Raw genomic sequence first — 12,075 nt, 5'->3', positions numbered from 1 at the left:
TGTTATGTCTGATTCAATTGAACCCTCGTTTTCTGCAAAATAATTCTGTGGGTGGTCTCGAGCAGTTTGGCGCGGATCTTCTGATCGCGGAGATACCAGGGAGGGAGCACCATATCCCGGCCTCTGGGGGGGGAAGTGCCGCTGTAGTAAGCAACAATTGGTGAATGATCGGAAATGCCCCTCGTAAGGAAAGTGATCTCCCCGAAGTGTGGAAGTTGAGTTTCCTTACAAAACCGATAATCAATGCGGGACATGCTCGCATGAACCCCGGAGTGAAAGGTGTATTGTCTGGAAGCTGGATTACATACACGGCATACATCAATCAGACCCAGGGCCTCTAGAAATCCCAGCAAAGGCTTGCCATATGGATCTCTCTGCCTAGACGGCAAGCAATCAAGTTCCCCGTTTAAAGCTGCGTTGCAGTCACCTCCCACCCAAATTTCTCTTTCTGGCAAACCTAGCAAATGAGCACCAAGGTCAGTGAGAGTGGAGGAATGCAGCTTGGGGGGGACATAGAGAGTGACAACATTCAAGGGCCTCCCCTCCCAATTCCCTGCAACCGAGACAAATTTACCCAAAGGGTCAGAGGTGATCTTGGAAATCTGAAGGGGGGGGAGGTACGCACCAATATGCCCACCCCTCTAGACCCATGAGTATAGCATACGGCATTATTGATAAAAATTATAACAAGAAAATAAAATTATAGGTACTCTCTTGAGATATACCACCAAGAGAGATGACATATAAACGGATTATAAAATGCAGACATTACTCTATATTTTTATTGTTTATAAATGAGTAAGTGTTTTATAAAAAATAAATGTTAGAACCACAATAACCGGAGAAATTGATTCACAGAGGTGATGGTGAAGGTCGAAAATAAGCTTATCTATAGAACATCAACGATTGGAGTGTAATTATCATATTATGTTGTAGGTTAACGTGTGGCCTTTCCTGATGAAGACGCAGGTTTGCGTCGAAACGCGCGTCGAAAAAAGAATCTACTCGTCAGCCGCTAAAGAATATGTACTTATGCAACTGTAGTTATTATGTTTATTGATGAAAACGCAATGTTTTAATGTTCATACAATTGTATTTTACTTTGTATTATGAAATGTTTTTTAATATGTCATTAAATGAATGTTTTTAAATTTAGTAAGTGTTAGTTGAATTTATATAGTGTTGCACTCCACTTTTTCTGATATCTAAATTGCACTAGTAGGGCATATGTATACCAACTGATTACAGATATTTGAATTATATCGCCTAGGGATTTATACCTTACTTTATAGTACCCTGCCCTAGGAATTACACAATTATTGGACAGGGGGCCCTTGTTATTTCATTTGAATATAGCCCTCGTGGGCAATTAGTTTATAGCCCCACCTATTAAGTGTGCAATAAGAAGTGCCTCAAACATGTGTCTCCTGAAGCAAAATCAGGTCTGGGGACTGTCTTTTTAAATATTGCAACGCTATTCCCCTCTTGATACGATCTCCCAACCCGTTCACGTTCCAGGAAAGGATTTTGAGGTGGGCCCTGGCCGGGTTAGGACTACAGTCTTGACTCATCAAAATCTATGACATTGGGGCCCTCCAGCCCCCATGACTGGCAGAACCTGAGTAAACAATGGAAGCCTGAATGTGACACAGTAGAGCAAAACCATCACAAATGAACAATGAAAGGTACATATACCACATACCCCGAACCCAACTGGTATTACAAACACAATTGTATGAAAAACTGCACCAAAATAAACAATCTGACAAAAAACTACCACAAAATCACAAATACCCCAACCTTAACCCTGGATCCCCCCCCCACTCTGCCTCCCTGAAACGTGGACTCAAAACTGCCCACTCCCCAATTTGCAGAGCGCCTGTAATCCCCACACATTTTAACTAAGGAGGGATGTCCCGCTGCCAAGCCCCCCGAGCGGCCACCCACCCCCTCCTGAAACGACAAAATGGAGCAACCATGACACTTGCTACCAATACCTGAGAAATTGCAACTCGGACACATAAAATAAGTCCCCCCCCCCATCGAACCGTCACACCAAACGACATAATAGTCTCAGATCCATAGGCTCAGAGTCTCAATGACAAGAGAAAGCCCCTCCTTTCAAACCCACCGCCCCCAAAAGTGCAATCCAATACTCATCATGATCGAGAGGGTCCAACACCATTCCCCCACTCAAGATCAGACATAGACTCAACGGCCAAACAGCAAGAATCAGCCAGTCTCCGTGCCTCCCAGACGATCCTGCGAACTCTCCAGGCCATGCCCCTGCATCGGGGACAAACAATGACGGACGGAGGAAGTGCACCATCTCTCAAGCCAGTCCCAAGTTTCCTCTGAAGTCTGAAAAAAATAAGTTTTCCCATCAGCGATGACTCTCCGCTTCACCGGAAAGAGCATGGCGTACTTGAGGCCCTCGTCTCTTAGGGCTCTCTTCACCTCAAGAAATGACCTTCGTTTCTGCTGCACTTTAAAGGTGAAATCCGGGAAAAAGGACACACTGGCATTATCGAATTTCAGAGGCGGGCCGGTCCTAGCAGCTTGAAGGATTATATCGCGGTCCCGGAAATGAAAAATGCGGGCCTGCAAAGGTCGTGGAGGGGCACCAGGCTTAGGAGGACCTCTGGGCACCCGGTGCGCCCGCTCCACAGAGAAGTATTTCAAGAGGGATCGAGGTTGCAGGTGCTTTAGTATAAACTCTTCAACAAACAGGTCTGCGGACTACCCCGCCGTTTTTTCGGGAACCACTAAAATTCGAACATTATTCCTCCGGGCACGCCCCTCATAATCCTCCAGCTTTGCCTCAAAGACCGACGCCTGGGTCTCTAGGCGCTTGACTGTCACTTCAAGGAACTTTGCCGAGGCCGACAATGTTTTCACCAAATCCTCCGTTCCATTGACTCTGTCCCCTTTTTTTGCAGAGGTCGGCCCGGATCAAAGTGATCTCTGTCATGGCGTAGTCTATTTTCGTTTCTAGCGCCATGTGGACTCCCTGAATGGCCTCCATGACCTCTACTAGGGATGGCCCCTCAGCCGGCGACGGTGGCATCACCCCGGTCTCCGCCCGTTCAACCTCCACCTCTCCCGTCTTTGAATGCGCAAACTTGGACAACTTAGCCAGCCCTGACTGGCGAGTTCCTTTGTTGGTGGCCATCTCGCCAGTGGCCTGATAGATATCCACGGGCTGAAGCAAATCTGGCGTGCTTGGAGGGAAGAGTAGGGGGGGTTCCCCGTGGCTCCCACTGATCAAACCTGGTCCAGGGTTTGACACCAATCAAGTTCCAACTGGGAGGGGAGAGGGTGAGAAGCTCTTACTGCGTCCCCGCACTGGCGCCACGGGGTACTGGCCTGCAATTTCAAGAATAGGCCCTAACCCTCCTTCGACACCTAGAGTGCGTTTTGGGACTGGGGGCTACTTTCCGCCGAATCCTCCCTGAATATGTCACTATGGCCCCCCCTCGTTGATCTCAGCCAGATGAAGGTGTATGCCAGGGTGTCACCCGACAAAGAGCAGGGCAGCGTTCCTTCCCCTGCTCACACAACCATAGGGGGGGGCCTGAGGGGTCCGATGTCTGGGGCCAGGTACCTTGTACATGTCGTCTGCTGCGATGCCGCACCGGGGGGTCCGAGGCGGACACTGCAGCACCGCACTCACTTCAAGCACCGGGTCCAAGGAAGCCTAGATGCTGCTGTCCGTCGTGTGAGGCTTGAAAGGCGCGCTCCGGAGCTCACCTGAAGCCGCGCCGTATCAGCAATCAATTCCAGGGCCCCACCTGCAATCCTCCAGCCCGCTGCTGACGGAGCTATGCGCACCCGAGCCGAGGGCCTCACCGCACCTGATGTTCCAGGGCCGTACCGGTGCTCGCCTGATCCTTCCACGAATGTTCGTTCGGCTCGCGCAATCTCGCGGCCCCGGTCTAGGAGCTCCTTGATGTGACACCAGATCCACTGCCCTTTATCACTCCGGGAGACGATCAGGAGATTACCCAGGTCAGTGGCTATCCAGTGCTCCACATTTCATTTGGTTGCCGGATATTTTAACGGATTTACAGGGGTTTAAGGCGGCTGAGAGGCTCAGAGCCCCAGAGCTAAGTGGCCATCACGGTTGCCGGCTACCCACGCGTTTCCTTTCACGCTATACTTAGCCTAAAAGAGGTGGGCAATGGGTGTTGTGGTGGGCGTTCCGCTGCAGCACCCATTGATTTTGACTCTTCCCCATATTTACAAGGGTGACATATATGAACAATGCCAAAATTAAGACCAGGGAAGACCGGGTCTTAAACAGGCAAAACAAGGAGAAATGCTTTATTTCTCCTCTTGTTTGCTGTTTCTATGTGTGCTGCATTGTGCAGCACATGTAGAAACAGAAACAGCAAGATGCCATGTGTCATTGTTTATTTTCAGGGAGGTGTCTCTTCCTGCACATAAACAATCATTTTAACAATTCCGAGTTGCAACTTCTATGTGTGCTGCGCAAAGCAGCACACATAGAAGTTACAAATCGCCATTTATGATTGTTTATGTGCTGGAAGGCACACCTTCCTGCATATAAACAATCTTGCCCACTATCCAGGCACCCTTGCACTATGGTGCAAGGGTTCCTGCATTGGCGCTAGGCAGCTAACTTTAGCACCAGCGCAGGAAGAAACGTAAGGCTGCACTGTATTGTTGTAAATACGGTGCAGCCGTACGTTTCAGAAGCAGTGGAGTGCAGCGTTTAGCCATAAAGGCTAACGCAGCACTCCAACACTTCTTTGTAAATATGCACCCCAATGTCCAACAGAAGTGCTGTATAATAGTATAATTTCTATGACAATTCTGCAGGAATACATTTAAATCTTCAGGATGCTATCATGAACCTCGCCTTGAAGAAAGTTTCAAGTTCACCAGAAATCACAAGTTTAAGCCATGTGCTGTGACCATCTAAATAAGTCTCTTTAATAAGGCTTTGCAATTCTTCAATCTTCATACAATTCAGAAAAAGCTATTTGAATGCAATGTTGCAAAATTCAGAAGACCAAATTAGGAAAAGGATGATTTGATATTAAAGGGGATATGCAGTTCCCTAGCACATGAATGAGCAACAGCCCCATGATGAAGGAACTGCAGCATCCTTATGTCACAAGAAGAGCCCCATAAGCACACAAGCAGCCTCGTTATACATGAAATTCTTGATGGCATCTCTGTGGTCTCACAGCACATGAGTTGCCAGATCGGATGGTATCAGCAATCCGGAAAAATTAAACAGTATCCTAAAAACAAGAGTAGCAACACTAATACAATCAGCAGCAGTCTTAGCATCTTAGGCAGCAGCCCTTCTGCATGAGAATCTGTCTCATTGTGCACATCTATTCTGCTGGTTGTTGAGCGAGTGTTCTCCTTTTTTGCCTTTTGTACCCCTGTTTGCCTGTGTGTACCCCCCTCGCCGTGCCCGTCGCCTTTTTTCTGCCTCGTTTTCTCGATCACTTTTCCTCGTTTTTTCCCGCCTTTTGCGGCCCTCGCCGCTCCATTCCCTCTCCCGCTTTTCTCGCCGTTTTTGCCCGCATCCCATTGGCCCCTACCCTCCCGCCACCCGCCTCCCAGCTGACCCCTCCTCCCAGCTAGCCTTAAATGGCGGCCGCTGCGCGACCGCGCAGCGGACGCGCCGGAGGCGCGCCTAAGGCAAGCCCGTCTGCGCCCGTCCGCGCCAGGACCGCGCCCAGCGCCCAAACCCCTGGCCCCCCCGACCCCCGCCAGACCTACGACTCCACCACCCTCAACCCCGGCCGCACGCCGGGCTGCCACCGCGCCACCCCGAAACGAACCCACGGACCCTTCACCTGCAGCAGCTGCCGCTTCACCTGCCTACGGACTCACACCGCTCCCGTCAAGAACGACTCCCCCGGAAGCAATCTCCACTGCATCCTGGTCAACACCCGATCCGTCCACAGACACGCCATCGAACTATGGAACCTCATCAACTCAACGAACCCGGACATCGCCTTCCTCACCGAGACCTGGATGAACCCCTCCTCGGCACCCGACATCGCCATAGCCATCCCCGACGGCTACAAAATCAGCCGAAAAGACCGCACCAACCGCATCGGAGGAGGCGTCGCCATCGCACACAAAAGCTCCATCCGTATCTCGACCCACATCGACGACTCACTCCCCAACGCCGAACACCTCCACTTCGTGATCCACAGCGACCCCAAGACCACCCTCAGAGGCACCCTCATGTACAGACCACCAGGACCACGCACCAAGTTCAGTGAAGACATCGCAGACTTCATCAACCCTCACGCACTCTCGTCCACCGACTACATCCTCCTAGGGGACCTCAACTTTCACCTGGAGAACCACACCGACAACAACACCACAGCCTTACTGGACAACCTCGCCGACCTACGACTGAAACAGCTAGTCAACACCCCCACCCACCACGCCGGACACACGCTCGACCCCATCTTCTCCTCCAGCAAACACATCTCCTTCAGCCACACCACCGAACTCACCTGGTCGGACCACAGCTGTGTCCACTTCAGTTTCAAGAAGACCACCATGCACCACCACACCCAGCAACCACCCAGAAGACACTGGAATCGAGTCACCACAGAACAGCTCGCATCGACCTTCTCCCAGAACCAACCCACCAGCACCACTAACCCCAACAAAGCCGCCAACAACCTCACGAGCTGGATCTCAGACTGCGCCAACCTCCTGGCCCCCCTGAAGACCCAAGCTAACACCAACAACCACAAGAAAAACTCCTGGTTCACCACCGACCTCAAGGACTCCAAAAAAGAATGCCGCACCCTCGAGAAGACTTGGCGCCTCAACCAGACCGAGGAGAACATGTCAGCCCTCAAGAACGCCACCCGCCAACACCACCAACGCCTCCGCGCCACACGAAAATCAGCCTACCAGAACAGACTAGACGACAACGCCCACAACAGCAAGGAACTCTTTGGCATCGTCAAAGAGCTCTCCAACCCCGACGCAGAAAACAACTCCATCCCTCCCTCACAGGACCTCTGCGACTCCCTCGCAGCCTTCTTCCACCACAAAATCACCGACATATACAACAGCTTCACCACTACCAACGCGAACCCACCCCCGGAACCCGCCACCGACATCACCACCATCCTCACCTGGAACCCAACCACCACCGAATCACTCCACTCTGGATCTCCATCCGACCCCTGCCCACACCAAATCTACAACAAAGCCGACAACATCATCGCACCCCACCTCCGAGACGTCATCAACGCATCTCTCACCTCCGCCACCTTCCCAGAGAGCTGGAAACACGCAGAGCTCAACGCCCTCTTAAAGAAACCAACAGCAGACCCCACCGAACTCAAAAACTTCCGGCCCATCTCTCTCCTACCGTTCCCCGCCAAAGTGATTGAGAAAATCGTCAACGCTCAACTCACCACCGCCTTGGAAACCAACGACTCACTCGACCCCACACAGTTCGGCTTCAGAGCTAACCACAGCACCGAAACCGCCGTCATCGCAGCCACGGACGACATCAGATCCCTGACCGACAAGGGAGAAACCGTGGCCCTCATACTCCTGGACCTCTCTGCAGCCTTCGACACGGTCTGCCACCGTACCCTGACACACCGCCTCAGCAACGCCGGCATCAGAGGCAAGGCCCTGGAATGGATCATCTCCTTCCTCTCCGGAAGAACTCAGAGAGTCCGCCTCCCCCCCTTCAGATCTACAGCCACAGAGATCATCTGCAGCGTCCCCCAAGGATCCTCCCTCAGCCCCACCCTCTTCAACATTTACATGACCCCCCTGGCGAACATCGCACGAAAACACGGACTCGACCTCATATCCTACGCCGACGACACCCAGCTCATCTTATCCCTCACCAACAACCCCACCTCAGCAAGGACCAGACTACACGAAGGCATGAAGGAAGTAGCGAACTGGATGACAGACAGCAGGCTAAAACTGAACACAGAGAAGACGGAGGTTCTCATCCTCGGCCCTACACCCTCCGCCTGGGACGACTCCTGGTGGCCTCCCGCCCCAGGCAGCACTCCCCAACCCACCGACCACGCACGCAACCCTGGCTTCATCCTGGACTCATCCCTCTCCATGTCCAGACAGGTCAACTCGGTGACCTCGGCATGCTTCAATACCCTCCGCATGCTCCGCAAGATCTTCCGCTGGATCCCCACCGATACCAGAAAGACCGTCACCCACGCCCTCGTCACCAGTCGCTTGGACTACGGGAACACTCTGTACGCCGGCATCACCATCAAGCTGCAGAGGAAACTTCAACGGATCCAGAACGCTGCCGCACGACTCATCCTGAACGTACCCCGCCACCACCACATCTCCGGACACTTGAAGAAACTTCACTGGCTCCCAATCAACAAGAGGATCACCTTCAGACTCCTCACCCACGCACACAAAGCCCTTCACAACCTCGGACCAAAACTGATCAACCACCGCGTCTCCTTCTACACTCCTCCGCGCATCCTACGCTCGACCGGACATGCCCTGGCAGCCGTACCTCGCATCCGCAAAGCCACCGCCGGAGGAAGATCCTTCTCTTTCCTGGCAGCAAAGACCTGGAACTCTCTGCTCAGCAACCTTCGCGCCATACCTGACCACCTCTCCTTCAGGATGCAGCTCAAGACCTGGCTCTTTGAGCACTGACCCCCCCCCCCCCTCCTCCCCCCCAGCGCCTTGAGACCCTCACGGGTGAGTAGCGCGCTTTATAAATGTGATTGATTGATTGATTTCAACCTGATCAGAAGCCCAAGCACATGTGAGCAACCAGAAGAGAAGCAATTAGCCTCCTTGTACTTGTAAGCCAATTTGCCATTTATATACAGATGACCTTTGCAAAAGTTCAATAAATATAGCAGCAATACAAAAGATTATATGAGTATCAGGCATTTAAGACACATTACTTAAGTATTTTTGAAAAAGTGGAAGTCAGAGAGAGTAGATGGCTTCAAAATGAGACCTCGGCGGAGCTCGCGCAGTTTCACTCTGTGGAATTCCGTGGAGTTAGCAAAAAACTCTGCGAGATTCCGCAGAGTTCCGTGAGCTAGTGGAGTCACAGTGACTTATCAGTGTAAGTCTTAACAAACGCCTGCCGGGCCTTTGAGGGTGGATTGAGAAAGGCCAGACCTTTCTGTGAGGCTGGCCATGATCGGCCCAGCTCACAAGATGATTGTCTGGTGCTGCTCGAGCAGGAGGCACACTTCTGCCTTGAACCCTAACTCTGTGTACTGTTGGACTCCAAGGTGCTTCCCTTAAAGGTGTCCTGCTGTGGCCGTATTCATTGCCAGGAGCAAGGACACCAATGCAGGCAGCATGGGATCTCTTTAATGCTGAACGGTAATGACGAAGAGTATATACTTAATTATACATTAGTTTTTACCAGTAGCCAGAAGTGATGCCCAGAAAGTTGTGCAGATGAGGATGGAGCCTCATCCTCTTGCAACCACAGCAGAAGAGACCATGGGAAGCAGCTGGTAACGGTAAGGGAGTTCAGTATAGCTGCTCAATGCCAGTGTTCCTCCTGGGCATTGTGTGCTACGTCTGCAAGCCCAGGACTGTAGCGAAATGGCGAGAAGCACCTGCTGCTCTAACCTCCGAGTCCTTCAAGCCCCCCTCCCTGGCCCATGGCACGTGACTTCTACGGGCGGAGACTTGGCTCCCGTAGGGAGGGGGCTAAAGGTCTGTCAGGATTGTGGACGGAACTAGAACATATGCGCATGCTCTGTCCCTTCAAGTCCCAAAAGACGGACATCTTAAAAGTAGGCAAAATGCTGTGCCAAATTGTGCTATTTTTTGTAGGTGCCGGTAAACTCCGCTATGCGGTGGAATGCGGATTTTTGCTGAGCTCCGCTGGGCAAAACCCCGTGAACTCCACCAGTGGAGCGGAGTTCACTGCCCGCTCCTATTCAGAATAACAATCTAACATCTGTGGGAGTCGAGGGATTCAAGATAAAAATCCAACAGTCAGAGGGAGTCGATGGATTCAGGATAAAAATCCAACAGTCAGTAGTATATGGATTCAGGAAAAACATACTGATTATTTTGCAGCCCCATATTGATTTATAAAAGCATATTCTGAATGTAAGTCATGCGATATGTAGCAGTAGACAGACAAATAAAACGTGACTCAAGTAGTGAGTACCTATTTCACAAAGAGAGCAGGTAGAATCAGGGGCCACTACTTCCTCCTATATACCTTATATATATTGTAATGGAAAATTCCAAGGATCTTAAAAGCATTAAAAAATACCTATAATTGTATAATGCTCTTAAATACCACTGTTTCCTCTTGTACTCAATGTAAGCATTTGGAAGGTCAGGCATGCAAGAACTCATTCTCAAGCATGCCGGTACAATGAAGACCTAAGAGACTCCATGCATTATTGCAAAAAACTAGAAAGAAGATGGATAACCAGCAGAGACAACACCTCTAGAGACACCTACAAATCCTCACTCACAAGGTACCATGCCCAAATCAAAAAAGCCAGGAAAGCTGCCCTCGTGCTCGGACTGGAATCCTCATCCAACTTTGGCAAAGAACATCATCAAAGAATCCATCAATCCAACAGGAGCCTCCAATACTATCGTCCACTCACAGGTCCTCTGCGACTTCCTTTCTGACTTTTTTCACAACACAATACTTAAGATCTACTCCAACTTCACACCTCAACCCACCATAGAAGACATCACCACCCAACTCCCCATCACAACCAGGAGGACCTACCTTCTAATGAACTGGAGCTCTCTCACCACAGATGACTGCCAGAATCATGCAAACCATCCACTCAGCGTCCCCCACAGACCCTTGCCCTCACCACACAAACATGGGAATAAATTGGTACTGCTTGATCTCTCGGCGGCCTTTGACGAGGTCGACCGTGGAGTTTTGGCAGACCGTGCCGTGGTTTCAGGGCTCCAAGGTATTGCTCGGGAATGGGTTATCTTGTTCCTGAAGGATTGCTTGCAGTCAGTCAAGCTTTCTTCATTTCTTTCTTAAAAGGTTAAACTAGCCTGTGAAGTTCCCGAGGGATTGTCCCTTTCTCCTTTTCTCTTTAATCTATAAATTCGTCCCTTGGTGTGTGCCCTGGACGAAAAGCAAGTTAAGGTGTACAATTATGTGGATGATCTACAATTGATTTTCTCCATTGCTCACCCTTTGGAATCAAAAGTGTTCTTTCAGAATACAATGGTATTTATCTGTGATTGGATGAATAATAATCATCTAAAGTTGAATTCAGACAAGACTGACATGGTTATCCTGGGTAAGCAACCAGATCTGTGGAACCCTGCTTTTTGGCTCCCTTCTATGGGCTGTCTTCCTGTTGTATTCAGCTTTAAGTGTCCGTATATAGGTTTTCCTGAAACATTTCCTTATATAGCCACAATTCGCATTGCCCTTATATAAGCATAAGCTCCCAGTCCTTATTTAGGCATTAGCCATGCTCTCCAAATACAGGCATGTTCACCCACATCCGTCCACCCCAACGTCACAACGAGTTCTTAGAAACCAGACCCTTAAGCTCTTGGGAGTTCCCCTAGCACAGGATTATTGATTTCTCCAAGAACTCATTTATTATGCATGAACTGCTATTCCTTAAGGGTTCATTCTGACGTCTTCCTCTGCCCGACTTTACGTCAATGCTAACATTCCAAGGCACCTACCAGGTATAAATATACCTTCTCTTGCCCAAGCAAGTAGGAAGAGACCTCGACTTTAGAGGAGCCCGTGTCCCGGCCTGACGCACTGATAAGAAACGCGGTCATCCCTGCTCGCAGAGAATTCAGCTTCCAGTGTTCTGACTCCCTTCGGGCATTGTTCGAGTTCGAGACCCAGAAAGAGATTCCCACTTCTCTCCTTCTCAAGGTATGGAGCTGACTAGAACCTAGAGGCACTCTTGGCATACCAGACTTGGCATACCAGACTATAGCATACCATACTATAGCCTAACATACTATAGAATACATCACCTACTTCTTACCTTGTACTACACTTAGGTTAGGTACACTGGGGTAGAACTAGTTAGAGAAGCATCTTATGAGTACTCA

At 50.3% G+C, this 12,075-nt stretch overlaps 1 protein-coding gene and 1 long non-coding RNA gene across 2 annotated transcripts in view; one reads left to right on the top strand and one right to left on the bottom strand.

The window, feature by feature from the left end:
- Window positions 1-1,014, top strand: part of LOC146775886 (uncharacterized) — a 75,860-nt gene extending 74,846 nt beyond the window's left edge. Inside the window, exon 3 of the long non-coding RNA XR_014972087.1 lies at window positions 937-1,014. This is a non-coding gene — a long non-coding RNA (uncharacterized LOC146775886). The remainder of the gene's footprint in view (window positions 1-936) is intronic.
- Window positions 1-12,075, bottom strand: part of ADGRG5 (adhesion G protein-coupled receptor G5) — a 769,418-nt gene that overhangs the window by 296,282 nt on the left and 461,061 nt on the right. The gene's annotated exons all lie outside the window — the stretch shown is intronic.

Source organism: Triturus cristatus, chromosome 12 (genome assembly GCF_964204655.1).
Source record: "Triturus cristatus chromosome 12, aTriCri1.1, whole genome shotgun sequence".
NCBI classification, from domain to species: domain Eukaryota; kingdom Metazoa; phylum Chordata; class Amphibia; order Caudata; family Salamandridae; genus Triturus; species Triturus cristatus.
Note: the sequence above shows the minus strand (reverse complement) of the source record. Positions and strands in the feature narration are given on the sequence as shown.